Genomic DNA, 27,767 nt, shown 5'->3' with positions numbered 1-27,767 from the left:
GAGGCCAGGCGAAAACAAATTAAGGAATCGTGTACCATAAATAACCTTTCAATCCACCCCTGTGTCTGAGGTAGCTTAATTAGAGTCCTGTGTAGGGGCAAGAGATGGATGATTTTTCTATGCACTGGTGTGACAAACACTGTAAAACTTAATCTTGAATCAAACACGAGCTAGATCTTAAAGTACAGTGCCATAGTCAAAGAATAACAATTCCTTAAATTTCTACATGTGCCGGAAATTGTTTTCCAGTGTTGGCACCTGTCTTTACTGCCCATTTCACTCACAGTCACAATGAGGCTTGATTTACGGAAGACCTGCTATTTAGAAACCCTGCAGAGAATTAATAAAATCCGCGCTCCCACTGCAGAAAGGCTGCTGTCTCTGGGACGTAACTGAGCAGCTGCTAAGGAGTCTCCCTTTACTGCCAGCGGCAAAGAGAAAGAAGAACGAAGCGCTGACTCACTCACTGCCAGACAAATGGGGAGGGGGTGCAGGGGAAAGGGGAGAGAGACGTCTGGAAGAGATGAGAGAATCACTCGGGGAATCATTTCCGATGGCGGAAACACAACAAAACTGCATTCCGATGCCAGGGAAAACATAATCAGAAAGAATGATTCCAAGTAGTAAAGAATAGATAATCAGCAGAGTGGAATGAGCACCACTGTTCCCAAGCCGCTAATCGAATTTCCACGGGAGCTACGTGGTGAGGACCAGATCAGGACCTGGGATATTCCGAGAGTGGCCACGCGGCTTCCCTTAGGATGCCTGGTATTTATCCAGTGCCTGTGGGAAACGGCCACTTTCTCACTTTTGCAGGAATTGAAAAAAAAAAAAGGCCGGGCATGGTGGTTCACGCCTGTAATAACAGCACTTTGGGAGGCCGAGGCGGGCAGATCACCTGAGGTCGGGAGTTCGAGACCAGACTGACCAACATGGAGAAACCCCTTCTCTACTAAAAATACAAAATTAGCCAGTAATCACAGCTACAGGGGAGGACTGAGGCAGGAAAATCGCTTGAAGCCAGGAGGTGGAGATTATGGTGAGCCGAGATCATGCCATTGCGCTCCAGCCTGGGCAACAAGAGCAAAGCTCCATCTCAAAAAAAAAAAAGAAAAGAAAAGAGGTGTGGTGCCCCTCTGCCCTGCAGAACTCTGCCTAGAGATTTGGCTTCATGGAGCTTTTCCTGGCTTCCTTATGGAGCCAGTTCAGCACTCTCAATGAATGAAACAGTGACCTTCACAGCAGTTCCACACTCCTCCATTCTCCTTCAACTGATTGTCACTGAGTCATCATGTTGCAATCTCTTCTTAAACTGTTCTTTTTTTCTGCTGGTTTCAATTATTCCCTCCTGGCAAGACTGTGAAACTCTGGGTGGTGTTGAATAAGAGGTGGAACTCAGGCACTTAGAGATACAGTACTAGTGAACTCTGTGGGGAGGCAGGGAGGCAGTCGGACTCCTAGGTTAAAGCAACTCAAACAATATTGACCAATTCTCTTTGTCTACCAGTTTATGCCCTCATGGGAAAGTACTAGCAATGAAAAATCCCTGACAAATGACAGAAAACAGCATACTCCTCAAGAAATGAAAGGAATAAGAATCTACCTCCGATCTTTTTCTCCTTTGAAGGCTCACTGGGGAAACTATTCCATGCAGAGACGAAGATTCGGGATTAGCCACTATAATTGTCTAGCTACTGAGCCAGGTTTGGCATTTCCTTGGAATGATACTAAAAATCTGAAGAACTTCAGTTTGCATGACCTTTAGTGCTGTATTTGAGGCACTTGCCACATACCTTATCTCATTCAATCCTTGCAACACCCCTGGGAAATTGTTGTAGTATTTCCCATTCTGAAGATCAAGAAACCAAAGCCAGAAAGATGACTGTAAATTGCTTAAAATCACCCAGCCCATAACATAGATGTTTCTTCAATGCTAAGATCACAGAGCCCACAACATACATGACTTTTCTACACCCTGGTGCTACAAACACTTTGTAGCAACCAGAAAGAATTTGAGAGAACAGAAGCAAAGAAGATTTCTTTAGCATTCACTATGTGTCAAGCACTGTGTTAAGTGTTTGCAGTCGTTACTTTCTTTTTAATCCTGATCACAATCCTGCAATGTGGGTGCCATCATTTTCAACACTGTCTAGTGGAAGATTATCTAGAACAAGATACATATATATGGCAGGAAGGTGGGATCTCATTAACAAAAATTGAGAGGTACAACCTGCTGCACCAGCTGAAAATATTGCCAAATCTCCTATTTTTTCTGTTAACAATTTAGGAATTCACGTACACTCATACTAGAAAGTCTGAGATCTCATACTAGGGTATCAACACCGTATACATGTTCTCTCACTGAAACTGTTCAAGAATCCCACGATCTTACTCAGTTCAAAAGAATTAATTCTCTTTCCAAATGCCAGGCAGACAGTAAACTAGCATCTGGCTGGTCCCCTCATATCACTGATTCTGTTCCTTTTGCCTCAGCATCTATTATTGCCACACAGTGTCTCACAGAACACTTTGGTGTTTCCAAGGCCCCAAGGTCCATAGGATAATCACTGTCTCTGTCGGTAAAGCCTCTACTTGTCCTGATTATAGCAGAGGCTCCTGAAAAACCCACCTATTTGAGCTGTTTACTTTGTACACACATATTCAACCATTGATACCAAAACAGGACCGTCATGCCTGAGTAGAGTGGGTCCGCAGGGTTCTCAGCCTTATCTGCCTCCTGTATCACAGTCAGCCCTGTGCCAGGGGTCTCTAGGCCCTAGCTACAATACACGCTCCCTTTTCATTCATTGCAACCTTCCCTCCAAGACCTGTGATGTTCTTTCCTACCAGGGGACATCTTTCATTGCCATTCCAACACAGTAGAAAGGTTTTTCTAACACCAAAACCCATGAAGAAAACAAAACAAAAACAACCTTTATTTATTTACTTCCAAGTAATTACTTGGTGCCTGGGTAAATTTTCCCACTTTCTTTTCAGGACCATTTTCTAATCCAAATGACATTGGAAGGGTCACTTACAGGGGCCCATGTATGGTCTATTATTTCTCCTCCTCCCACCGCCAGGACAATAGGTATATGTTGGCCTTACCTTACCATAACTGATGTAGACCCCTCAAGTAATTTCTCCAATAATAATAATAAATAAATAAATAAGTGCCTCAAGGTGATTCTGCCTCTAGGCATAGAATAACTTGGCACAATTTTCAGAGTTCAACATCACTAGACACTCTTGACTTTGTGTGTGACTCCATCAATTGGACAACATTGTTAATTATACCAGTGCTATCTGTTCCCCCTAAATATGCCCAAACAGTTTATATTGAGATCTAAGCTACGTATTTTCTCAAACTACTGGCATAAAAGAGAAACAAACATCTAAATAATTCAAAAACATCTTAATAACTAACCCATCGCTGTGGAAGTCACAGCTCATAAATACCTTTGGTTCTATCAACATACAGTTATCTGATGTTAGACTTGGTGCTGCAGATGGTATGTTTTCTTGTGACACATTATAAGCAAGATAAAATGCATAAATGTCCCTAAAACAAGAACAAAAGAGAGAAACAAAATCCTAACCACAGGAAGCAGGCTAGAATCTTATTTTGTGAAGCCAAGAGCCATTTCAAATAATGAAAAGAAACTTCCTTTACCCCTTTACCCTGGGAGGAATGTTGAAATTTAAAGGAATATTACGTCACCAGATAGATAGCGTTAAACACATATGCTTTCTTCTTTTGTTCTCTTCCAGCTCCTCATTAAAACAAAAGACAATAAACTTTGTCTTAAAGGTATAAACCATAGGGGCAAAAAAATGGGAGAGGGCATGACAGCATCAAAAATCTTGAAAAGAGGAGATGAAAAAAGCAGCCCTAGGTGTAATGGCTCACACCTGGAATCCCAGCACTTTGGGAGACTGAATCAAGCAGATTGCTTGTACTCAGAAGTTTGAGACCAGTCTGGGCAACATGGCAAAATTTCATCTCTACCCGGGAGACTGAGGTGGGAGGATTTCTTGAGCCCAGGAGGTTGAGCTTGCAGTGAGCCGATATCACACCACTAGCTGGTGGGGAAGGGGAAGAGAGCAGAAGGGGAAGGGGAAGGGGAAGGGAGGGAAGGGGAGGGGAGGGAAAGGGGAGGGGAGGGAAAGGGGAAGGGAGGGAAGGGAAAGGGGATGGGAGGTGGGGAGGGAAGGGAAAGGGGAGGGAAGGGGAGGTGGGGAGGGAAGGGGAAGGGGAGGGAGAGGGGAGGGGAGGGAAAGGAAAAAAAGAGAAGAAAAGAAAAGAGAAAACAAAATGACAGCAGGCCTGGGGAAAGTGAATCCAAAACTAGTGGTAAGGAAAGCTGAAAAGCAATCCAATTTGGGCCATGAAAGACCGAATGTTCTGAAGCTGACAGCACCATATAACTCTTGAAGGGGGTTGAGGAGAGATGGGCTGGCTAAAATAGGGGGAGAATGAGTTGAAACTATAAGAGGCTGCTGAATCCCCAGACCCTGTTCCTCACTCACTCCACTAGCTGGATGGCTGAGCCTTCCCACTCCAGTAGCAGATTGGAAGTTTACTCTGCATAGAGGGTAAAACAGTCTCCAAAGTGGAACATTAACCACAGTTAAGGGTGGAGGTACTCTTTGGCAGTAAATGTTTCAGTAGAACTCATGCCTTCTCTATAACCTGCCATTTCCACTCCTAGGAATATGCCCAACAGGCAGGTGTGCATGGCCCACCAAAATACAGGTTCAAAGATGTTCACAGAATTATTTGTAAAAGTCAAAAACTGGAAACAGTGCAAAGGTTCATCAACAATAGAATGGCCAAATAAATTGTGGCATGTTCTTCCAATGGAAACTCACAAACACAATATTGAATGAAAGACAGTCTGACGAAAAGGTTATTTATAAGTTTCTAGTTGTAAAAAAGTTCACAAAAGAGGCAAACCTAATCCTATGGTATCAAAAATCAGTGTAATGTTTAATTTAAGAGAAGTAGGAGGATATAAAGCCTGAAGGGGACATTAAGGGAGCCTTTGGGATGCTACTATTTCTTGAGATGAATGTGGTTATGTGGGCGTGTTCACTCTGTGATCATTTGTTGAGCTGAACACTGATGATTAGGTCACTTTTTATATGAATGTCATACTTCAATAATAAAGTTAATTTTTAAAAAGTGAGTCAACTAACAGATCTGTAGTTTGCATATCAAGTCCAGAAGTCTTAAAGAACCTCTATGTTCAGGGTAGGGTGGGTTTCTTTGTAAAACTTGCCATCAGTGGAAAGGAAGTAGGGGAGGTTGATGAAGGGGGGCTCTTTTAACCCAAGAATCTCTGCAGAGAGGCCACCTGCACCTAGGCCATGACTTCATCACTTACAGTTACTAGACACAAACAGCTCATTCGCCATGCACTGGATATTCAGCATAAAAAAGTTTTCTTCATTTCTCCCCAGACCATTTTGGTGGGCAGAATCCTAAAACATTCCCAAGATTTAGGGTCCCTGGTGTACTCACACCTTCTCCAAATTATTCAATTAAACACCAATTCACATGCTGAAGTGAAGGGATTTCTTAGATGTAATTAAGATGCCAAATCAACTGATCTTCAGAAAAGGAGACTGTCCTGGGAGAGCCTGACCTGCAATGAGACCTTTAAAGGCAAAGAGTTTTTCTGGATGGCCAGAGTAGAAGAGATCAGAGAGATATGCCCAGGCCCGCCTGGAAAAATGTCAACCTCCATGCACGAACTGCCTGTGGGGGCCAGAGGCAAGGACCTATGGCATCTTCTAGAAGCCTGGAATGGCCCCTGGGTAAAAGCCAGCAGGAAAATGGTGAGCGCACGTCTGCTACTGAGAAAAAAATGGAACTTTTCCAATAACCAGTGAGCTTGAAAGTGCTCCATTTGAAAACCACACCCCTGTTGACACCTTCACTGAAGCCTGATCAGCCCCTGACCAGAGAGCCCAGCCCTGCCCTTCCTGAACTGCCAACCTAGAGAAACTGTTAGATGATATATTTGTGTCATTTGAAGCCACTGAGTTTGTGGTAACTTTTTATGCTGCAATAGAACACTAATGCAACCACTTTCTCCCAATATTTCTCTCATCCACCATCTCATTTTCTATGATGTATTGAGAAGGTGCTAATTACTAGTTACAGTTGCCCTCTTCAGACTTTCTAAGATTATCTAATACAAGAGTTTTCTTTCACTCCTCTTAGCAGTGGATCAATGGAGTCCATATTAATGCCTTGCTAGTATTTAGAACTCATGGGCCTATAATCTCAAAGACTAAAAATAGGTCAAAATTGTAATCTAGAAGATGAAGAATAGTGTGAAGAATGGAGCACACATTTGTTGACCAGAAGCATTAGCATGAATGAGTAATCTCTGAGAGATGAGTAAGGCCAAAAAAAAAAAAATTTTTAATAATATGTAAGAAATTAACCATAGAATTTGTTTCAACTGGGGTATAGAGATAATTTAATAGGTATTTAAAAGCTTTAAACCAATCTGTGTGTTACAGAAACAGTAAGTGGGGAAGCAGAGAACAATGGCCTGGTGCTAAAAGAACCCCACAGGCCAGTCCAGAGGTTCTTTCAGCAGGAGATCCTTGTCTTGGATGCACGAGTGGAGCCATGCCGCAGATCCTTTGTCTCTGTTGCACCAATTGCATAATTAGTCCACTTAACTCTCCCTGCCTTTGCCGGGTCCTCATCCTTCTGCCACCACCTATGGAGGCTGCTTTGCATTTCTTCATCATTGTTATGTTCAACATGAGGCCACCGTTCAAAAACATTATGCAGCTGGAAACCATCATTCTTAGCAAACTATCACAGGAACAGAAAACCAACCACCGCATGTTCTCACTCATAGGTGGGAACTGAACAATGAGATCACTTGGACTTGGGAAGGGGAACATCACAAACCGGGACCTATCATGAGGGGGAGGGGGGAGGGGGGAGGGATTGCTTTGGGAGTTATACCTGATATAAATGACGAATTGATGGGTGCTGACGAGTTGATGGGTGCAGCACACCAACATGGCACAAGTATACATATGTAACAAACCTGCAGGTTATGCACATGTACCCTAGAACTTAAAGTACAATAATAAAAAAATTATTAAAAAAACATTATAAATAGGATTTGATAACAAACTTTCTAACTGCAATGAAAATAACCTCCAGGGTTTCAAGCACACATATCCTCTATATTAAAATGAGGTCTGAGTTGAGAAAAGCTGTATTTTGTGAGGGATTGCCCTCACAGGTGCTGGCTGAATGCTTGAGGATTTATAGAAGTAGAAAATTCTGCAGACCTTTGTGGGCTGTGCCAGCGGGGGTCAGGAAAGTTCTGAGAAATGACCTGATTAAATCAGCACATAATAGGAGAAGAAAAGTGCCTCACAGGCCTAAAGACACAATGGGTCTTTGACCAGATGCAGACTTTCATTGCATTTAAAGAAAGTGCAGCTAAAGAAAGAAGTGGTCAGCAAGAAAGACAGCAAATGATATCCAGACCCTCACTGTGTACACAGCACTGGTTACATGACAGAAAATGTATCTGAGTGGCGACAGTACTCTCAGTGAGGAGATGAAATTTCATGGGTGGCAGAATTATTTCATCAAGATTTTCTAGACTTCAGAGAAGCTATTTCCCCAAACTAATATCCCTTTCCTGATTTTTTATGAGGAAGGTATTATGGATAAATAACTGGAGCATTGCAAGTTTTTGTTTGTTTGTTTGTTTGTTTGTTTGGGTTTTGTTTTAGAGACAGGGTCTCACTCTGTCACCCAGGCTGAAGTGCAGTGGAACAAGCTCGGCTCACTGCAGCCTCAAACTCCTGGGCTCAAGCGATCCTCCCATCTCAGCCTTCGAGTAGTCCGGACTACAGGCAAGCACCACCATACTCACCTAATTTTAAAAAATTTTAAATACAGATGAGGTCTTACTTGTTGCCCAGGCTGGTCTCAAACTCCTGGGCTCAAACTATTTTCCTGTCTCAGCCTCCCAAAGTGTTGGTATCACAGGTATGATGAGCCACTGGGCCCAGCCAAGCATTGTAAGGTTTATGCTTTGTAGTGACTTTGGTTGTCAATGGTGCTTTAAATATTTTACCTTTGCAAATTTACAAAACTTTAAAGCCACTGTGTTAGCTTTGTGATAACTTCGCTTTAGTAGATGAGGTAGATTCTACTATTGGCCCATTTAACTAATGAGAAAACTGAGACACGGGAGTTAACTTACTCATCTTTACCCAGCTAGTCAGGCAATGACTACAAGAGCAGGAGGAGGGTCACAGTGAGACTCTGACTTTACTGAAAATGTCCAGATATCCATTATTATTGGAAATCCCTTTATTGGAGACTTGAAAATTAGTTCCCAGCTTCCTTCTTTCATTTACTCTCTCTTTTTTCTTAATTATTTTCTTTCTTTTAAAAATGCATTTATTGACCAGCCTGACCAACGTGGAGAAACCCCTTCTCTACCAAAAATACAAAATTAGCCTGGCGTGGTGGCACATGCTTGTAATCCCAGCTACTCTGGAGGCTGAGGCAGGAGAATCGCTTGAAACCAGGAGGTGGAGACTGCGGTGAGCCGAGATTGCATCATTGCACTCCAGCCTGGGCAGCAAGAGCGAAACTCTGTCTCAAAACAAAACAAAAAAAATTTTTTTATTTAGTTCTTTATTTATTTTCCTTCTTTTATACCTAAGATCTTCTGGCATTTAATTTAAAGGGTTGATTTTATAATGTGTTTACCAAAATAGACAGTTCCCATTCTTCTACTTGAGGAAATAACTTTCGACTCAGTTTTTTAGTTCTTTTACTTTTTATCTCCATATGACTAAATAATTTGCTTATATTGCTACTTACTATTCTTTCAGTTTTGGGATTTTCTATTGGCGTCCCACTAGGAATATAAGGATATACTTTTATTTTATGCCTTCACCCTGTTCCACCTCTGTTGTGATAAAATGTTTGTCTTAATTTAATTAGATCAATATTAGTATTTAAATTATTATGAGTATTTTGTTATAAACATGCAAATGCTACTTACAATTGAGCCATCTACCATCTAGAATAATTTTTCTTTCCTCCACAAGTTTTAATTTTCACTGGAATTGTGTAGTTTATTCATTTGCTTGTCATTTTGTATAATTATCACAAATTTAACCACAACTCTGCCAGGGTCTAAATCACCTCTCAAAATGATGAGAAGTGTCTGTTATAGTATCAGAAGTATGACAGTTCCTACTGTTCTACATTACTGTCAACACTTGATACCGTAATTTAAAATTTTTAATCACTCTGGAAGGCATTTCTATGGATATTTCCTATAGTTGTTTTATTCTGCATTTTTTTGATGACTAATGAAATTGTGCACTTTGCTATTTCTTTATTAGACATGTAGCTATCTTCTTTTATGATAGAATTGTTTCATCCTTTTCCCCATTTTTAATTGGATTGTACTGTTTCTTAATGATTTGCAAAAATTCTTTATTCTGGATACTAGTCTTGAGGTTAGATGTATTATAAATTTATTCTCCCACTTTCTGGGTCTTTTTACTCTCTTAATAAGGTTGTTTGATGAATGTACATTCCTAATTTTAATGTAGGACAATTTATCTATTCTGTACAGGACCAGCTACATAATTTGCAGGGCTTAGGACAAAATTAAAATGTAGGATCCTATATTCAAAAATTAGTAAAAATTTCAAGATGAGGACATAGAACATTAAACCAAGCATGAAGCCCTGTGCAGCCATGTGAGTCACATGGCAATGAAACCGGCTCAGATTTCATTTTTTGTGTAGTGTTTTTTGAGGCCTCATTTAGAGAATTTTTGGCTACTCCAAAGTCAGGGAGATATTTACTTACATTATTTCCTAGAAGTTTTTATGTTTTGCCTTTTACTTTTTTTGGGGGGGGGGGGACCAAGTGTATTTCTATACATTTTAGAGTCCACATGTCAATTACTACTAAAAAGGACATGCTGAGATTTGCTAATGAGATTGCATTGAGTTTATAGATTAATTTGAGAGGAATCAAACCTTCATAATATTGAGTCTTCTAATCCATGAATTTCTTTGTTTATTCTGACTTCTTTAACTTCTTAATCATGTTTTATAGTTTTCTTTGTAGAAGCTTCACACATCTTTAATTTATAAGTATTTATGGGATTTTATTTTTGGATTTGTAATTTTTAAATTTTTAATGTCTAATTGATCATTGTTATGTAAAAATACAGTTGCTTTTATGGAAAGAGCTTATATCCAGCAAACTTGCTGCATTCCTCTATTAATTCTATGATCTGTAGGTAGATGTGCTTGTGTTTTCAGTGTACACACGTGTCATCTTGATAAAAAATTTTATTCTCTTTAAATTTCATATCCTTTATTTCTTCCTCTTGCCTTATTACACAGCCTAGGACCTTACAATGTTGACTGTTGGGCATTCTCATCTGATTCCTCTTCTCACCATTTAGTTTGCTGAAAGATTTTTACAGATATCTTCACCAAGTTAAGGAAGTCTTCTGATTTCTTAGGTTTCTCAGCTAATCATTCTTTATTATGAATAAGTGTTATGTTTTAACAAAAGTAGTTATGCATCTATCGAGATTATCATGTGATTATTTTCCTCTATTCTGTCAATGTATTAAGTTACATTGATTGAGTTCAAAGATAAATTTGAGACCTAGAAATCCCATAATAAACCCAACTTGGTCATGAAGTATATTCCTTTTATATATAACTAGATTTGGTTTGCTAATACTTCATTTAATATTGCTACATTTATGATTATGAGCAATTTCTTGTAATTTTTCTTTCTTGTAATGTCCTTGTTAGGTTTCAGTATTGAATTTTTTTTTTTTTTTTTTTTTTTGAGAGACAATCTCGCTCCATCACCCAGGCTGCAGTGCAGTGGCGCTATCTCGGCTCACTGCAAGCTCTGCCTCCAGGTTCACAACATTCTCCTGCCTCAACGTCCTGAGTAACTGGAACTACAGGTGCCCACCACCATGCCCAGCTAATTTTTTGTATTTTTAGTAGAGACAGGGTTTCACAGTGTTAGCCAGGATGGTCTCGATGTCTTGACCTCGTGATCCACCAGCCTCTGCCTCCCAAAGTGTTGGGATTACAGGCGTGAGACACCATGCCCAGCCAGTATTGAAATTTTAATAGTTTCTTAAAAGTAGTTAGCAATTATTCTCTCTTTCTCTATTTGTTGAAGGCTTTGTGAGAGATTGACACTACTTCTTCCTTGTTTGGAAAAATTTAGTGATGAAGCGTTCATGACCTAGAATATTCTTTTTGACAGAAGTAAATTTATTATAAAGCTGATATCATGCTGTTTACGTAGTGTCCTCACACAAAGTTATAGGACCAGAACTTGTCTTGCACTGTAGTCTTATCCTATTGCACTCAGCATCAAATGGTGACAAAATACAGAATTCAAAATTAATATGTGGAAAATTCTTCCATTATATAGATGAGTAGATTGTAAGCAGAGGATTTGGTTATTCTCAGTGAGTAGTCAAAATAAGTCTCCTCTCCTGTCAAGAATACACTTGATAATACCCTGACATTTTACAGTTTACATATGAAAGAAACTTGATAGAGGTATCTCTCAAATTTGAAAATCTTAATTTATGTAACATTTCAATAATGACTTATGAATCTCACCTCACTGCAACCTCTACTTCCTGGGTTCAAGCGATTCTCCTGTCTCAGCCTCCGGAGTACCTGGGATTAAAAGCGTGCACCACCACGCCCGGCTAATTTTTGTATTTTTAGTAGAGACAGGGTTTCAGTATGTTGGCCATGCTGGTCTTGAATTCCTGACCTCAGGTGATCCATCCACCTTGGACTCCCAAAGTGCTGGGATTACAGGGATGGGCCACCACGCCTGGTCTGAAAATATATCCACAATGTTTTTTTGTTTTGTTTTTTAACTGAAGAACAAACCAACAATGGTGGTAAGTGGCTTGCCAAAACTCATACGGCAGGTTAAGTGATGGGCCAGAAAGAGAAAAACATGAATTCTGAAAGCAGATGCAACCCAGCTTTAATCAGTAACCTTCAACTTGCTAGCTTCATGCTTATGGGCAAACTATATACCCACTGTTATTGCCAGTTTCATCAGCTGTGAAATGGATAATTCACAAGGATAAAATCTCTTCAGGGGCCACTGGGAAAATCAGTGATTATATATATGTCAGTACCTAACACAAGACAACACTCAAGAAATGAAAGCATTATTCTTCCCAAACATTCTACAGCCATCCCCATCATCCTGAGAAACTTCTTTTAATGTTTTCATTTCACATGTATGCTGACATCTTGTCAAAGCCATGCTTGAATTTGTGCCAAACCAGAAATGACTCCCCCAAAGACTTACTACCTATATCACTCATTACCTATATCCTGCCCTGTTCATCCCTAACTACCTGTAAAGAGTATATATATATATATACACACACATAAATATATATGCACATAACAAATATATATACACATAACAAATATATATATATATATATATATATATACACACACACGCACAACAAATAAATATATTTGTTACAAGCAGTTAGGTACGAACAGGGTAAGAGAGGGCTCTTTCCCATCCACTAGGAATATCAGGTGCCGTTTTGGCAATTACCACATTGCCTCTCTAAAAGTGATAAATTGGCATCTGGTGCCAGGGAAAGGCCGTTTCCTGATGCTCCACACCTGTTGCAAAAGTGTTAATTGAATGTAGGCATCAGGGAGAAGCAACTTCCCAGGCATGCACATTAAGAGACAAAATGGCGGACTGTGATCTTCCAAAGGCACACACCGGAAAAGGACAATAGCCTCAGATGGGCATACATACAACTTCCTTACCCTTTTATGCCTGAGGTTACAATTTTTTGAATTTTTGCAATCAGACCTTGGCAATGACCTTGAGCAGTAGAATATAAATAATTCCCACATGCTTAGCGTTCCAGTAATGGAACACTAGACATAAATGGGATTTGTTAAAGACACTGTACCTGCTTGCCTCCCAAGGCTAAGGAGGGCACTGCACATGTGGGCAGCCCATGCTAAGGGAAGAATCATGTGGAAAGGAGCCAACCTATAAATTCCTAGGATCATGGTTAAATACTGCACTTGACCTCAGTGGCCACTTGGGTCTCTTCCAACCACACTTTCCTTTCCTTTCTTTCCTGTTCTAAAGCCTTTTAAATAAACTTTCCACTCCTGATCTGAAACTTGCTTTCATCTCCTTTTCTTTCTTACGCCCCTCAGTCGAAGTCTTTCTTCTGAAGAGGCAAAGATTGAGGTTGCTGCAGACCCATATGAATTCACCACCTGTAATTCAGACACCTTCCACCAGTAACATATTTGGTGTCATGATACTTGGATATTTGACACTACTAACATATTCATTCAACATTCTATTATGACTTATTTTCTCATTCAAAGAAATACTCATTTTCATGTGTAATATTGTATTTGTACACATATATATTTTTTTCTTTCTTACACAGGATCTTCAAAGATGTGTACAAGAGCCCACAAAGCTAGTTTTGTGCCTGATTTGTGGGAATTTTTAAAATGATGAACTAATCTATAATTAGACAATGCTTCATGTTGGTTTTGATAAGTCCTTGCTAGGAAATTGTTCATTTCATCTAAACTTTTTTTAAATCAAATTTGTTGCAATATTCTCATTTTATCTTTTTGTATATGCATGCATGCTATTGATTCTGTTTCTCTGGAGAGCCCCAACTATACACCCCCCTTCCCTGGCTGTATTCCATCCTGCCCATGGTTTAACTTAAAAAGGTGACTTTTTTGCCTGTACTGCCACTGGTTTGTACACACTTCTCATTCTCCCTTATTCATTTAATAAACATTTGTTGAATACCTGCCACGCTATTCACCATGTTAAATGCAGAAGATATCTTGTTTAAAAAGAATGGGCTGGTCCCTATCCTCATAAAGTTTGATGAAGACCCATACTAAACTAGAAATGTAGTAAGATGATCATCTTAGCTTGCCTTATGAAAGTTATTTTCCTACTTATAGAAACTTTTTATTTCTTTTTTTTTTTTTTTTTTTTTTTGAGACGGAGTCTCGCTCTGTCGCCCGGGCTGGAGTGCAGTGGCCGGTTCTCAGCTCACTGCAAGCTCCGCCTCCCGGGTTTATGCCATTCTCCTGCCTCAGCCTCCGAGTAGCTGGGACTACAGGCGCCCGCCACCTCGCCCGGCTAGTTTTTTTTTTTGTATTTTTTAGTAGAGACGGGGTTTCACCGTGTTAGCCAGGATGGTCTCCATCTCCTGACCTCGTGATCCGCCCGTCTCGGCCTCCCAAAGTGCTGGGATTACAGGCTTGAGCCACCGCGCCCGGCCAGAAACTTTTTATTTCTTCTGCAATTCAAGACCTACCCTTCACATGAGGCCTACCTCAAGCTTTATCTGCCTTGTCCAAGCTAATATTTCCAAAGTACATGAGAATTACCTTCAATATTTTCCTGTGTGTGTATGCATGTACGTGCTATTTCTTTTGATTTTCACAGAGATAAGAGTACACAGATTAAGCACATGTAAATGAATGAGCAAATGAGCATATATTGATTGCCTTTGTTTACAGGATATGGTAGATGGTCGTATCATAAGCTAAGCCATACGTTTGTTTATTATTCCCTACTGCAGACAAACTTCAGAGAGTGTGAGCTCTCCTTGTGTACAAAATTGGACACCACTATTTATCTTATGGCTTCATAGTGGTAACCACAAAGCATTTTATCCAGTTCTGACTGTTATAGCAGGTAGCTAGTCAGGCATGAGGAGCCCTCTCCTCCCCACCCACCACACACACACCAGGAATGTGAGACAAGCATCAGGAGATGGTCAGGCAGTTGTTAACTGTTTATCCAAAATAATGATTAGTCACAGCCAGCACCAGGAAAAGGTAGTCTCCAATAAACAGAAACACATGAAACTGGTAATGAGCAGCTTCCTGATAAGATCTGAGGAGTTGGGCGAGTGGGCTCAAGTATGTGCATTAAAAGGCAAAATGGCAGAGTTTAGCTGGTATTTGACCTCTTAGGGACATTTGACTGGTAAGGGAAGAAAGCCTCAAGTCAGCATGCATACAACTCCAGTAAACACGCATGCTGCCCTCCCAAGTGCTAGCAGGCCACTGTGCATGCAGACAGCCCACCCTAAGGGAAGAATCAGGGGAGAGGGAACACAAGACTCCGGAAGCATGCCAACTTATAAAACCCCAATTCAAAAGTTCAAACAGTGCACTTGTCTTTCAAGTACTCACTTGGCCCTCTTCCAAGTGTACTTTCCTTCCTTTTGTTCCTACTCTAAAACTTTGTAATAAACTTTCACTCCTGCTCTAAAACTTGCCTCCGTCTCTCCTTCTGCTATATGCCCCTCGGTCGAATTCTTTCTTCTGAGGAGGCAGGAATTGAGGTTGCTGCATTGTTTTGTTTGCTTTTTAATTCATGAACTTCTGTGATACTCAGAGATCCTATGTGATATGTATTATTACTAATCCAATTTTACAAAGGCTGAAACTGAGACTTAGAGATTAAATAGCTCACCCAATGTCACAGAGCTTGCCAGACCCAAATCCAGGCAGTCTGGTTCAGTGTTAACCTTGTTAGCCTTTGGGTGATACTTCTAACCAAAGAGGTGTTCAACAAATACTGGATAGCATTAAACTATGAAAGCTAACCAATTTAATGAATTTTTGCTATATCAACATAATAAAAGTCATTGATTTTTACATAGTTGTTAACTGTAATTCCAGATTTCATGAGCATGGTGTTTTGATTTGACTTTAACGTGTGAAACACTAATAAAAAATTAGATTAAAAAAACACAATTTAAAATACTTAAGTGGCTGGGTTTATCCTGTAGCATTAGAACAATAAAAAAGGTGAGTATCTGTAGAATTAAAATTATTTTTCAGATGAAAGATTAAAAATATTTTACCATGACTCATTTATTGATGCTATACATTGTATCTTTGTTGTTTCCATTTTCCTTGCAAAAGATATTTGCACCCAAGCTGTTCTTCCCCTGTAGGAGCACAAGTGTGAGCAGATCATTTCAGAAGTCATAAGCTTATGTATTATTTCTGGAAAATTAGGAGCATTACCATTCACACTGTGATTAAGTGTCATTCCGTAATGAGGAAACTATAATCAAAATCTGAAATGAGAAAGGACAAGATAATCTTAATCATAAAGCACAGGCTGAAAACAAAAATCCTTAAAATTAAATTATTGCAGGAAATGAAGTCATCATAATAATTTTTCTAAGTATTCATAAAGGATAATGTAGTTTGAATACTTACAGACCAAAGACTCAGAGGGATTTTTTTAAATGTCATTTCATAAGTTATAAAACACTTGCTTGTTTCTTTTAATTTTTTAATTACCTTAGGATTCACTACTGTCTGAAAATACATGTTTCTTTTAGACAACCTTGAAAACATAAAAGCAACAAAGAAGAATTTTAAATTCTTAATTTCGTTGCTAACCACAGCTCCCTGCCCCCTCCCCCTCCCCCACCTTGGCTCCCAAGAGAAGCAGAAGTGTTTATGGCTCATTCAGGGAGAAAACAAAGGGTTGGAGGGATTCAGCAATGAGGAGCATTTTTCCTGGTTATCCTATCCACTTCATCACTTTGTCTGCAGAAGAACAGAAGATCAAGCAGGCAGAAATTGTGCACATCAGACTCCTGATGTGACATTATGTAGATTTTGAGGCAGGAAAGTGTCTGCCTCATGCGATTACTAAGAATTCCCCTTAAACGTGTAGAAAAGACAATGTAAAGCTTTTCATGACTCGTTATCTGGGTGAGCAAACAACTTAATCCCACTGAGTTTGTTGTTTTGCATCTTTTAAGAAGATAATAAATACTCTCCTTATCTTCCTAATTGTGTTGTAAAGCTGAAACTTCATGTGTGTATAACATAGCACATATATAATATATATTACATATAAAAGTGTTTTGGAAAAGGAGGAAGTATTATAAAAGTTTTGGTAATTTTAGATAGAAAAGCAGACTTTTAAAGTTCTATTATATGAAGAGAGAGGCAAGAATTATAAATTCTTCAAACTTTCATTATGTGTTTATTTAGAAAAATTGCCCGGTTTTTATTTATTCACATGAAAGAATAGTAAGGACAGCTACCATTTAATAGAGCCCTGGCGGTGCAAAGTATTCCACATGCATTACCTCATTTAATCCCCTCAATAACTGTTACTGATAAACGACTCAAAGCTGGGACGAGGGTGAAGCAAAAGAGGTATTTATTTCAGGTACAAAATTTAACAGGGCACCAAAAGACTCAGCTATTACATAAATAACATTCTAATACTGTATTTAAAAAATCAAAAGTAATCCAAATAAATCTACAATAAACAAAATATCCACATTTTAATTAAAGACAGGGCAGTTATCTTGTGTAACCTTGAGTAAATAACTTCTTTGTGCCTCTGCTTCTTTATTTAAAATGGGGTAATAATAGTAATACCTGCTCCTTAGGGTTGTAGTGAAGACTTAATGATTTAATGTAAGCGATTAGAACAATGCCTGGCATATTTTAAATGCTTGAAACATGTTGGTTAAAATCATCTAGTATTGTCTTTACTGGTTTTGCAAATTTAAATATAAGAAAACTGAGGCTCAAACGGTTTAAAAAGCTTGACCAAGTTTACAAAGCCAGTCGCAGGATTCACACTCAGAAAGTTTTCCTCCAGAGCCCTTTTCTTAATCACTCCATTATACTGTTTCTCACGGGGATGTTAAGAAACCTGTGTGTTCACAGAGCACATCAAGTGTGAATATGTGTGCACCTCATTGGTAGATCATACAATGAAAGCTTTTTAAAAATCTCTTGAAATGCTACCAAGTGTTAGTGTATTGACTTAGATGAGTTTTATTAGCTTGGCATTGCTTAGCAAAGGAGCACAAAAGAAACAGAAGAAATACCCTACAGTCAGAGTGTGAGATTAAGAGAGCAGGGCCTTCACTTCACCCAAGAGGTTAGGACAGATTATATAACCAGTCCCCTTAGATAAGAGGGCAATCCATCTTCTTGAGGAGATATATCAACGGTTAGGATTCAGTTAAGATATATCAATGGTTTAAATTTAGCTTTTTAACTTGTTCGACTTGTTCATTTGAATTTAGCTATAGATTTTTTTTTCTTAACGAGAATAAACAGAGCTATCTGTTAACAGGATAAGTGGGAAACAGCACATGTGGTTTTATACAATTGTATCCACAATAGGCAGTGCAAGGCACAGAACAAAAAAGCACTCTTATTTATAGAGCTTCTGAGTTCAATTACACCTCTTGGTAAAGCGAGCAAAGAATCATTTATACAGGTTTCTAGGTTGGTAACAATAACACTTTCTAAGAATGATGCTTAGTTGTTTAAACGTGTGACTCAGTATTCTCTAACCTTCCCAAATCTGTGTTATTTCCTCTTAACTGTTGTCTGTCATTCAGGTTTTGGAAGACAATTTAATTTCCTTTGTGAATGAATAGGGGCAAATTAAAGGATGTATCTCTATGTGTTTCTTTTGAATATTTTCCTCACTGAATACTGGGATGATATAAATTGCAAAACCTGTAGTCAGAAGTGTAATCCTATGTAGTGAAGTTATATAAGAGTAAGCAGTTCCTCAGAGTCAAGCAATTCAGCAAGAGCCACACACATATGCACACACAGACACACACAAACACACACACAGATACACAACAGTGATGAAACATGCATGAATAGATTTATATAATAATCAACAAGAGGATGTCTATTTACAAAATGCTGAAATTTGCATGATGATTTTTTCACAACGTGTGTATATTTCACAATTTCACAACATATTTATAAGCAATTGGTTCAACTAATAGAAAACATGCCATTTACTTCCCTTATCTTTGGGATCTGGCACTAACTCTGCACCTTACTGTTTCTGTACCTCATTTTCTTACCTAAAAAGAGGTCAATAATATGACTCATCTCATAAACTTGTTGTGAAGAATGAATAAGACAAAGTGTGCAGAGTCTTAAGAAGAAGACATGGCATTTAGTAACTGATCAAAAATGTCACCTCTCTCAATATCATTATTACCTTAGAAAAAGCCTTGAAACTTGCCAAAGTAATCACATCACCTTTAACAATGAGTGCAGAAATGTACCTTCTTGGTTTCAGAGATCCTTATTTCATCCAGGTTTCTAAGGCATCCATTACATCATAGTAAAATAGCTAACATTCCTTTTTCCTTGCTATTTGTCAACAGCTGCTATGACCTTAATTATCTGTAGAAGGCCTTTAGAATAAGATTTTTGACAATATGCATTACAAGTAAAATTATTCTATAATTATATTCTGTTGTAGTGATTATTGACCATCTTGTTTCTTGCCTTGTCGTAAAGGGAAAAAATACAGGTATCATTAATGTATGTCCACTGAGATAGCGAAGGCTCTATTTCCTGTTTCCTATTCCATTGGTGCCCAAATGACTGCCCTCTTTAGAGCTGCTCTGTAAGCTCCCTGACATACAACAGCACAGCTGGGCCTTGCCTTCCTACAACATATAGGATAACATTAAACAGGTCAGTATGTGTAGAGAATGCATGGTGCAAATTGAATTCGAAGAGCAAACAATTCTGGTGTACAATCATTACAATCACAGTAACATTTATCTCAAAAAATTAATTTTAGCCCAAGGATTTTTCTAATCAAATATGAAACTTGTCACATGGCACAATGACATGATGATTTTGATGAACAATTACCTGAGGCAAGGTTAACACTTTTGCCCATCATGTTCTAATTAAATAGAACAAAATGGATGACTTTCAATGTGGGGGAAAAATCAGATTTAAGCAAACTTTAAAAGATTGCCATAAATATTTCTCTTTTTTGGCAGTATTATATATCCCTTAAGTGGGAACCTATAGAGTTCTACTGCGTGATTGATTTTTGAAGGCTTTAAAATTGAGTAACTTGTCATATCTTGGTACTCTCTATGCAAACACATGTATACATATTTTTTCTGAAGAACTTTTTTTGAGATAGGGTCTTGCTCTGTTGCCCAGGCTAGGGTATAGTGGTGCAATCATAGCTCACTGCAGCCTTGAAATCCTGGGCTCAAGCAATCCTCTTGACTCAGCCTCCTGAGTAGCTGGGACTACAGGCACACACCACCAGGCCCGGCCAATTTTTAACATTTTTGTGTTAAGAGTCAAGGTCTCACTATGTTGCCCAATCTTGTTTTTTGTTGTTGTTTTTGTTTGTTTGTTTGTTTTGTTTTGTTTTGTTTTTTTGAATTTTTACAGCAGATAGAAAGATCAGAAAATCTGTTTCACCGAGAGAGAGATCTGACATCCAAGATTGAGGAAAATGGTGAATGCTGTTAATTTTTTTAGTAGAGAACATTCCCAATTAAAAAAATTTTTAAAAAGTATGCCGGGCGCGTTGGCTCAGGCCTGTAATCCTAGCACTTTGGAAGGTCTGTCGGGACGGGCGGATCACGAGGTCAGGAGATGGAGACCATCCTGGTCAACATGGTGAAATCCCATCTCTACTAAAACACAAAAAAATTAGCGGGGCGTGCTGGCTCGCGCCTGTAGTCCCAGCTACTCGGGGGACTGAGGCGGGAGAATTACTTGACCCGGGAGGCAGAGGTTGCGGTGAGCTGAGATCACGCCACCGCACTCCAGCCTGGCGACAGAGCAAGACTCTGTCTCAAAAAAAAAAAAAAAAAGTAGAAAAAGTGTTTACCTTCAAACTATTTAAGATAGAAAACTAAGTAACATACAGAACACATAATTATATCTGCAATTAAATGTAAAATTCTCAACATTTTATTTTTCATTTCTGTACGTTAACTTTGCTTCAAAATACAAATATATTTTAACATTGCTGGCTCTGAACAACATTAAATTGATTTTAGAACGTGAAAGATAAGAGCCTTAATCAACCATCTCCGCTTAGGAGATCTGGGAGTTTGGAGAGATATGTAAAGCATCATGGTTCGGCTGAAGGGGTTGTTCTCCATTGGCACCTGAAAGGCAGGATTGGGGTGTGGCTTCCTCATGCCTGAGCCAGTGTGCTTTGTTCTGTTCCTGAGACGCAGACAATACACCTAAGCTTGTCGCTCAGATCCTTTTTTCTAGATCTAAATGGAAACAACAAATGAGTATTTGATCAGCACAAATTCCCTCCAATTGCTAGATAAAAGAGCTGACTGCACATGCCCTAGCAAGGCCTGGCCAATGGCTTTTTTTAATTCTGTGAGAAGCACGGTGTTTGTCTTCAGTAGAGATTACATCAAATCCTGGTGATTTTGCCTCCTGTAAGTTTCTCGACTTACCCACTTCTTCCTTCTCCACCACTATTTCTCTATTCTAAAGTACTATATTCTCTCACCTACCTGGGAATAACTTCCTAGAATGGATCCTCCTTTCTCCATACTGTATCTCCTCCCACCCAATTGTTTTTCCTATAGTTAGCATTGACCTTGTAGAATGCACACCTGCTCTCATCCATGTCCATCAATGCTGCTGCCCTCCCGTCCACCACTACCACCTCAATGGCCTCTCATCTCTCTGACAAAAGAAAAACTTCAGAGTGCTCTGAGGGAAGCAAGGAGGCGGCAGAGGCGGCAGCGAGCGGCGAGTAGTGGAAACGTTGCTTCTGAGGGGCGCCCAAGACGACCGGTTCTAACGAGTTCAAGCTGAACCAGCCACCCGAGGATGGTATCTCCTCGGTGAAGTTTAGCCCCAACACCTCCCAGTTCCTGCTTGCCTCCTCCTGGGACACGTCCGTACGCCTCTACGGTGTGCCGACCAACTCCATGCGGCTCAAGTACCAGCACACCTGCGCCGTCCTGGACTGCGCCTTCTACCATCCAATGCATGCCTGGAGTGGAGGACTAGATCATCAATTGAAAATGCATGATTTGAACATTGATCAAGAAAATCTTGTTGGGACCCATGATGCCCCTATCAGATGTGTTGAATACTGTCCAGAAGTGAATGTGATGGTCACTGGAAATTGGGATCAGACAGTTTAATTGTGGGATTCCAGAACTCCTTGTAATGCCAGGACCTTCTTGATTTGTTTTTCTAAGACCAGTGGAGCGGGCACAAAAGAACCAGCCAATAGGCAAGGGTAGGAGCAAAACGGCAAATTTATTTTTGGTCACTTAGCTTCAGGGGAAGAAGGTGGGTAGGGAGAGGTCTGTCCGCCTCCGGCAAAGAAGGCCGACAGAGTCCCCCGGTGGGGCTCTCGGGGGAGTTCCTGACACAGTCCCGACATCCTGACAGGAGTGGGGCTGGGAAGTCCGCGCGTGGCGTCCGTCAGGAGCGGCTTTTCTAAGAGCAGGAGGGCAATAGGCGGGGCACGGGCGTGTGGGGGGGCGTTCCGCAGGTGCTACCAGGTAAATCTTGGTCTCTTCGGATTGACGTCACCTGGCGCATGCCCCGTTGGTCTGCACCGTCCTGGGTCGCCGGCTGCATTTTCGCGCGCCTGGGAAAAGTTGGTGAAGAAGAACCCGGAAGTGTACCATCTTGCCTCCCTTCATCCAAACACTTTTCTCAGCCTGAAAAGGTATATACCCTCTCAGTGTCTGGAGACCGGCTGATTGTGGGAACAGCAGGCTGCAGTGTTGGTGTGAGACTTACAGAACATGGGTTACATGCAGCAGTGCAGGGAGTCCAGCCTGAAATACCAGACTGGTTGCATAGGAGTGTTTCCAAACAAGCAGGCTTATGTATTAAGCTCTGTTGCAGGCCGAGTGGCCGTTGAGTATTTGGACCCAAGCTCTGAGGTACAGAAGAAGAAATATGCCTTCAAATGTCACCGACTAAAAGAAAATACTATTGAGCAGATTTACCCAGTCAATGCCATTTCTTTTCACAATATCCACAATACATTTGCCACAAGTAGTTCTGATGGCTTTGGAAGTATTTGGGATCCGTTTAACAAAAAGCGACTGTGCCAGTTCCATCGGTACCCCACGAGCATCGCATCACTTGCCTTCAGTGATGGGACTATGCTTGCAATAACATCATCATATATGTATGAAATGGATGACACGGAACACCCTGAAGATGGTATCTTCATTCGCCAAGTGACAGATGAAGAAACAAAACCCAAGTCACCGAGTACTTGACAATATTTCATTTGCTTAAGTGCCATGTTGATGATAATAAATTTGTGCTCGCCAATGGTGGATTTATTAATATTAAAGAAACCAGGAAAAATATTAATTTTAATATTATAACAACCTGAAAATAATGGAAAAGAGGTTTTTGAATTTTTTTTTTTAAATAAACACTTTCTTAAGTGCATGAGATGTTTGATGGTTTGCTGCATTAAAGGTATTTGGGCAAACAAAATTGGAGGGCAGTGAGTGCAGTTTTGAGAATCAGTTTTGACCTTGATGATTTTTTGTTTCCACTGTGGAAATGAATGTTTGTAAATAAATGTAATAAAAATCCCTTTGCATTCTTTCTGGACCTTAAATGGTAGAGGAAAATGCTCATGAGCCATTTGTTTCTTTTGCTGGTTATAGTTGCTAATTCTAAAGCTGCTTCAGACTGCTTCTTGAGGAGGTTAATCTGCAATTAAACAGTATTTCCTCTTGGCTGTCCATTATTTTCTGAAGCAGATGGTTCATCATTTCCTGGGCTGTTAAACAAAGCGAGGTTATGGTTAGATTCTTGGGAATCAGCTAGTTTTCCATCGTATTAGGGTGCAGAAGGAAAACTAATAAGAAAACCTCCTAATATCATTTTGTGACTGTAAACAATTATTTATTAGCAAACAATTGATCCCAGAAGGGCAAATTGTTTGAGTCAGTAATGAGCTGAGAAAAGACAGAGCGTATCTGTGTATTTGGAAAAATAATTGTAACGTAATTGCAGTGCATTTAGACAGGCATCTATTTGGACCTGTTTCTATCCCTAAATGAATTTTTGGAAACATTAATGAGGTTTACATATTTCTCTGACATTTTATATAGTTCCCATGTCCATTTCAGTTGACCAGCAGCTGGTGATTAAGGTTAAGAAGAAAAAAATGATAGTGAGAATGAGATTCATTTCAATGCAATGCACTAAAACAGAACACGAACTTAGCTTGGCCTATTCTAGGTAGTTCCAAACAGTATTTTTGTTGTCAAACTTTAAAATTTATATTAATTTGCAAACATATGTCTCTGAACAGGACCTCGACCTTTCCAGAGATTTATTTTATCCATGATGTATTTTTTTAAAATTCTTTTGATACAGAGAAGGGCCTTTTTTTTTTTTTTTTTTTAACATTTCAGTGAAAACTTGGTGTAAGTCTGAACGCATCTTTTGAAATGTATTTTCTTCATTGCAGGTCCACCTAATCATCCTGTGAAAGTGGTTTCTCTATAGAAAGCTATGTTTGCTTCCTACAAATACATGCTTATTCCTTAAGGAATGTGTTAGAGTTATTACTGTGGATTTCTCTGTTTTCTGTCTTACAAGAAACTTGTCTATGTACCTTAACACTTTGTTTAGGATGAGGAGTCTTTGTGTCCCTGTACAGTAGTCTGAAGAATTCCCCCTTCTGTGCCCTAGTAAGCCCAGTTGCTGTATCTGAACAGTTTGAGCTCTTTTTGTAATATAATCTAAACCCATTATTTCTGTGCTGTCTAATAAAGGAGATTCAGAACACCTGAAAAAAAAAAAAAAAAAAAGGAAAAGTTCAGCCGAATTAAACTTAAAGGAGCTTAAATGAGCAACAAACAATTCACAAATTGGGCAGCCCCCAGAATCACAGCAGATTCACAGAGACTCCAGTGCAGCCACGTGGCGGAAGAATATTTATAGACAAAAAAGGTAAATAACATACAGAAATTGGGAAGTGAGGTACAGAGCAGCTGAATTGGTTACAGGCTGGCGTTTGCCTTGTTTGAACACAGTTTGAACACTCAGCAGTGTATGACTGGTTGAAGTCCAGCGCTGGGATTGGCCAAGACCCAGCTATTGTTACAGGTGCATACTTCTAAGTTAGGTTCTCAATCTTGTCTACCTATTAAGCTAGGTTGCAGTTTGTCCACAAGGACTCAAATATAGAAGTACAGAGTCCTTCTCGGGTCACATTTAGTTCACTTTTAACAGCTCCCAAGGTAAAATAGAATACTGTTAACGTGTTTACATGTAGATCTGAGCCGTCCTACCTCTCTGGCCTTATCTTGAAGCAACTTCCTTCTCTTTTTCTTTGTTCTATGCTCAAAAGCCTCTTTCAGTCCCTTTTGTTTGCAGTGCTCCCTCCCCCAACAGGGCATGTTCCCCTGCTGCTTTCTGCACCCAGAAGGCATCTTAGCATCCTTTCCCCCTTCTTCCTAGGGCTTCATACCCCACACTTCCACAGCCTCAGAGCAGGCTTCTCTTACTTTGGAGGGTAGGCCACTCATCACAGCACTAGTCAGAGTGATGGTTCTACACTTTTTGTGTGATAATTTAATTAATGAAGCACTTTGAGGGTGAGTACAATCTCTCACAGATGGGCTGTCTCAAACTTAATGAAGCAGGCTTAGGTAAACATAGAGAAAGACCTGATTCTGAGCTAAAAATAAACAACCACAGCCCTTGTCAAAAAACAGCAAGTGCCAAATGTCACCTAAATAAATATAAGTTGTTTAAATTCTTTTAAATTATATTTTTGGAAAGACATTTGTTGAATATAAAAAGTCAGAGAAGCAATTTTATTAAGTTTGATTTCTTACTTTTCTATATTGGACACAGTTGACTTACCTTAAAAATTATCTTGAGATTTTTAAGTTCTAATCAGTCTGTTTGCTGCATTTCGATATGGATCAACTTTATTTTCTTCATTTTTATAAGTTTTAATTGTATGTTCTTCAGTTTCTGACCATAGTTATTTTGCCAATGTGATATGCAAAGATGTGTTGTAAGATGCTAATTTTACAGGAATGAAGAGTTGATGGACAACGGCAGCTGATAAAAGGGCTGGAGTTGAACCAGTGGTGTGCTGGTAAATGTTTAATAACTTGCTTTCAGAAAAAATGTACATGTCTATGTATATGTACATTATAAATGTTACTGATATAAAGGATGTATCAAACAAAACTTACTAATAATAAACTACAAAGTACTTTTTATTGTAAATTACATGTAGCCAATTGACCCTCACGGGATGCTTTCACTGATATTTGCCAAAATACATCCATACATAGTAAATCTACATTTGCAATTTATGAATAAGTATAGTTTTAAAATAAGTGCTGGTTCATATTTTCATCTATGTTAATAAGTAAGACTAAAGTAAAACAACTAATATATATGTCAAAAAAACTTCACTTGTTTGTCAATGATGTGAGTAACTTCTTTGCTAAACCAGATAACAGTCTTTAAATACTGGAAGATTATTTCTGTGTGTGTGTGTGTGTGTGTGTGTGTGTCTGTGTGTGTGTACACAGTATTCACAATGTAATGAGTAAAGTAAAAACATACTTTTACGTTTAATCTGTATTGCTAACGTTTTTCTCCATCATCACTTTTTAAAGTCTAGGCCACTGTCCAATAGAAATACTATGTGAGCCATATATGTATAAATTTCTAGTAACTATTTTAAAAATAAACAGATTAAAATTAACCTTGATAATATATCTTATTTGAACAAATATATTCAAAATAGTATAATCTCAAGCTGTTGTAGATATACAAATTATTAGAGATATTTTACTGCCTTTCTCCATACTGCCTTCAAAATCCAATGTATATTTTATACTTCTAACACATCTTAATTTGTATTAGTCATATTTCAAGTGCTTGATAGCCACATGTGCCTTGGTGCTACCATCTAGGAAGGTACACGTTTAGACAATCAACAAAACAATAAATCAAGCTGTGATCTGTGAAGTTTGTATTTTTTATTTTTTATTTTTTTTTGTGGTATAAATACCCCCACCATGGTCAATTTCAAGTTATCAATGTTATGGAAAGAGATGTGCTGAGCACATTTTTATATAGCATTTCTACCAATTATATAGCATTTCTACCAAACAGCCACAATGGACGTAAAAATCCCTCAAGCATGTAGGGACGAGTAAAATAATTAGGAATTGATGGGTTTGAAAAATTATTGTTTGTTTTTAATATAAAATTTAATTGTAGGTTTATATAGCTTAATTTTGAGTTAAGGGTGTGTTTATCAACTGGCTCAGAAAATTCCTGGAAATATTACAACTGGTTCTCAGGAGCCAGGATGAGTTTGCTCCAGAACACCACTGAATTGAGTCATCAAAATGGATAAATGTCACATAAGTGTTCTGGTGAAGGGAAAACCTGGCTAAGGAGATCACAAAGCATTGCAAATCTTATTTTCCTTCAAATCCAAATAGTGCATGCCAAATTGATCAGTTTGTGGGAATTCAGAAAGCTAAATGGCAGAAAAATATCCCTGGTTGAAAATAAGTTTTCTATAACATTAGAAATGTTGAAGTAAAAGTAACAGAGGAATTAAGATCATGGGCCTTGGGGTCAGACAGTTCAACATTTGATTCCTAACTGTGTTATTTCACTACTTGAACAACTGAACAAGGATCTTAATCATTTTGAAATTATCCGTATATCTATAAGTGACATCTACCTTCCTGGTTTCCTGTAATGAAAAATGGACACAAGGTTGCCATTGCCAAAGTGTATTCCACAAGAAGACTGGTTTT

At 39.0% G+C, this 27,767-nt stretch overlaps 1 pseudogene; it reads left to right on the top strand.

The window, feature by feature from the left end:
• The first annotated feature begins 651 nt into the window (after nucleotides 1–651).
• On the top strand, nucleotides 652–23,216 carry LOC104671778 (annotated as a pseudogene).
• Nucleotides 23,217–27,767: the final 4,551 nt, after the last annotated feature.

This window comes from Rhinopithecus roxellana, chromosome 9 (genome assembly GCF_007565055.1).
Source record: "Rhinopithecus roxellana isolate Shanxi Qingling chromosome 9, ASM756505v1, whole genome shotgun sequence".
NCBI lineage: Eukaryota > Metazoa > Chordata > Mammalia > Primates > Cercopithecidae > Rhinopithecus > Rhinopithecus roxellana.
The sequence above is the reverse complement of the archived record's forward strand: the minus strand, read 5'-3'. Positions and strand labels throughout refer to the sequence as shown.